The sequence below is a fragment of the Nestor notabilis genome, unplaced genomic scaffold, assembly GCF_000696875.1.
Source record: "Nestor notabilis isolate BGI_N333 unplaced genomic scaffold, ASM69687v1 scaffold4945, whole genome shotgun sequence".
In the NCBI taxonomy this organism is placed as follows: Eukaryota; Metazoa; Chordata; class Aves; order Psittaciformes; family Psittacidae; genus Nestor; species Nestor notabilis.
Window position 1 is genome coordinate 61,253 of NW_009928685.1, and position 4,126 is coordinate 65,378.

Genomic DNA, 4,126 nt, shown 5'->3' on the forward strand with positions numbered 1-4,126 from the left:
CCTCCTGGCTTCCCCTCCTCCCTGGCAGAGCATGAGACTGAGAAAGTCCTTGCTCAGGGTAAGTGCTACTGAGCAACAACTAAAACATCATTTATCAGCGTTGTTCTCAGACTAAAGCCAAAACACAGCACTGCACCAGAAAAATAAGTACCCCATCTGAAACCAGGACACCCTGGCACCACAGATGCTGCAGGGAGCTGGTGATGGGAGCAGAACTCTGGCCATATGCTAGATAAGAGGCTCTGTTTTGCCTTAAACTGGGCAGAATCAGACCCTAGCAGATTGTTGTTATGTGACAGGGAACCAGCCATCCGAGCAAACCAGCCATCATCCTGTGAAGCACATCAGCCTGCCAGTAACCTTGGGGCAGCCAGGCCAGCCTGTGCCATCAAGCAAATGGTGCCTGAATCCAGAGACATCACACTACAGGCCCGGGACCTTCATTCCACATGCATTTTATTTCTTGGGAAGCACTCCTGCCTGCTGCCTCCCCAGCAGCATGCTGGTTCCAAGGGGATGGAACTGGAAGGGCTGAGGCCTCAAGTGCATTAATCTGTGGCAAATTGATTAGGGATAAAGGGAGACTGCAAGGGGCAAGCAATGGTACCAACAAACTTTATCTGTCACTGCCCTACCTCACTGGCAGATCTTCCCTGAGTACCTGGGAAGGGCCGGGCTTCGGCTGTCCCATCGGAGGAATCCTGATGGCATCAGCCTGTGCCTCCTGCTTATCTGAAAGCAGATCAGACAGGCAGCAGAAGTGCTCAAGCAAAAACCGCAGCATGCGTAACAAAGCTCGGGAGCTGCTGTGTTCCACACGCCACCAGTTGCACACCCAGGTAAATAGCCCCGGGGCACTGGTGACTCAAACGCAGCTTTGCCGTGGCTCAAAACCTGCTCTATGTATTCAACATTTGTTTTACACTTGAGAGCTGAACATTTCCTTTTCCCACCTCCTGCTGCAGACGCACGTACCTGCAGTGTGTACCCGAGAGCGAGCTGCTCCTCGGGGGACAGGAGCCTAATGACTCATGGAGATCTGCTCTGTGCTCAGCCTCTGGGCTGTGATGCCCCTGCAGAAGCAGCATGGTTCTTCAGGGGGAGAGCCCCTCTAAACCCACAGATGTCTCTGCTCAGGGCCTTATGACAGAAAAGCTCAAGGACAGTGAAATAAGGATGTGTCTCAGATGGCAGCAGGGCACTCGTGCAAGGTGCTCAGGGGCTGCGCAGTGGCCAGGGGAGGGTCAGTGGGGATTTTGGTTTGGGCTCAAGGACATGTAAGGAGCCTCTGAGAGGCTCCAGAGCTCCCCTGACCTCAGGGATGGGTTATGACATTTCAGCCAAGCTCTGCTTCCCCACCAGGGCTTGTTTGGTAAGTGCCCGGTGATGGTTGTTGGTCCTTCTACAAAACTAAGCTGACATTTGGGATACCTGGTCGCCCCAGCTGCCCCACCACAGTCACCCCAGTTGGGCAGTGCCTGCCTTGTAGCAGCCATGAGCGGATCCCTGGGCTCAGGCATACCAACAGGGGGTGACCTTGGTTGAGTGTGTCCCCTTGAGCATCCCCGAGCTGCACAAACCTTTATTAACAGACTTGAGGCCACCACTGTGGGAAATAGAAACAGACACAGCAGACCCTTAGGGATGGGGCACGTCTTCTCACCAGCCAAGTGAAAAGGGCATCCTCACTAGGCCCATCTGCCAAGGAGGGGTGCTGCTGCAACAGTGAAATGAAGGTCCTCAGTTTTCAGCAGTTCCCAAATATTGCTGGACATGTATTACTGCAGGAATACATGTCCTGGATTTTAAACACCATGCCAGTCTGCGTTAGGAAGAGCTGTGTTGCATCTGCTGAGTACCTGTGTCACCAGAGGTGACCTGAAGGTGTTGCAGCTGAGTGAGCTCCTCATGCTGTGCTATGCTTGGGCTTGCTCGTGGCCACACTGCTCTGCCACAGCCTGGACTGGGACCACGTGTGTGACGTGCTCGGGTCCCACTGGTTTGCACAACACCTGTGGGATGAACAGCATCTCCTTCCCCCATGTTTCCTTACAAACACTGTGGAGAACCAAAGCAATGAGCTGCAGGTGTTTTCCTATCCTGGAGGTGCAAAATATCAACGGAGGTTGCCAAATTAATTGTCATAGTTAATTATTTTTCTCAGTTTATTCATGCTTCAAGGGGCCTCTTCCCTGCTGACTCTTCAGAGTGGAAATGTGTGCTGTCTCCGGCAGCCTTCACCAGTGCTGTGCTGTGGATGGAAACGTGATGGTTGTGGTTGCTGTTTGCTGTCTGATTGCTTCTGGAGTCAGACCCTCCTGGGAAGTATTGCACATGCAGATAAAGTGTGGTGGAAGTCAGGATTTCAATTCTGAAATGGACCTCAGGAGAGAGGAGGGAAGAGAAAGAAAACACCTGCGGCAGAAGGTGGATCCTGGCAGTATGTGCCTGCCTTCACCTTTGGGAAGATAACAAAATCACTGCTGAAGCCAACAGGAGCTTCCAGCCCAAGTTTGTTTGCCATGCATGGGTGCTGATCACCTAACAAATTGTCCAGGTCCCAGGTATTGAGAAAGATAGCTTATAAAGAATTGCTGGGCTAAAATTTCTGCCACTGACCCTCTTCACTGACGTTTCTGTAAGAGCCAGGTCTCCTCTCATCTAGTTACCCAAAAATCATATGCAGGAATACATCTCTAGCAAGGTCATGCCCTTTCTTGTGGCTCTGCAGTGCCCGAGGTGCACCCAGCTCAACACTTCAACATGGCATTGGGTGTTTGGGGTTCTGGGATAGGGGAAGCCTCCCATGCCCTGGAGGCTGGACCCATGACCTGGGGGAAGGTGAAAGGCATTCTCTCAGTTTTTAGCATGGGCTGCATGGGCTTTTTCTAGGAAGAGTTCAAACCATCCCTATCAAGGACAGGATGAGGCTGGCATCCCTGCTGTCCTGTCACCCATTCTTGCGTCTGGACCCCGCATGGGTACCGGGGTTACATCTGCCCACCCCATCTTTCCCTGCAAAAAAAAGCATCCCAAGGGACAAAACGAGCCCTCTTTGGACAGCTGGACCATGCTGGGTCTCCAGCAGCCCCAAAAGACACAATGGACACCAGCATTTTTGTCACTCAGATCACAAGTTACCCTGCAGAGAGGGCTCCCCACTGCACAGAGACACTGAGGATGGGGAGCAAGGACAGAAGACAGGTATCTGTCTTCATCCTCGCTGTTCCTTTCATGATCCCGATGTGCCTGCCTCACCCTCGGATGCAGCATGCGAACAGCCACTGCTGGCAAGCGGCATTGCCTGCGTTAGGCAGGGTGGAGCTGCCCTCTGCTGTCTCCCTTCCGTACGACTACCCGCTTGGATATTGGTTAGGAAATGAAGGGCCAGCATGGATATGCCGCTCTGCAGCGAGCAGGGCTCGTAGGGAACGAGCCAGGCTTCGCCGCGGTGCCACGTCTGCTGTGGAAGTGTTCAGAAATGGTATTTCTGCCGGCTGGCAGCTTCCCCAGCTCAGTCATCCCTTGCACGGTGAACGAGAAAGCGGAATGGGAGCCGTAAGCACTGGAGCACCTGTGTCACACAGAGAGGCTGAGAGGATGGAGGTGCTTGGCGCTGATTCTTAAATGCTTCAGTGTCCCTGGGTGCTACTTATGTGTCTGAGTTTTCCGATGTTTCAATGTCATCCGCAGCCATTTCTCGTGGCACAGGAGATCTGATGGTGGACTGGTTTGGATATAAATCCCAAATCCCTCAAACAGAATTTTAAAAGCACATTTAAATACTAGTTTTTAAATGAAAACTCTTTTGTTGCAGAGGAGAATTGGTGGTGTCAGCAGTCAGTGTTGCATTGCAGACAAACACCAGAGAAAGCAGAAGGGATGAATTCGCTTACATTTACCCTGCATCAGTGTTAGCATTTTGGGGTCTGGAGGCTCAGTGCAGCAGAACAATATCAACTACAGGCATGTGGTCAGCAGAGCATCCAGCCCCTTGTCACCACACAGAGGACAATGCTGTTGACTCCTGTGGTCTGTGTTTGGAAGAGCTGCCTGGGCTGGCAGAGCTGGTCCTGGCAGCTCACACATATTGCTTGGGTGGTGGGTCTCCAGAACCTGAGTTGAT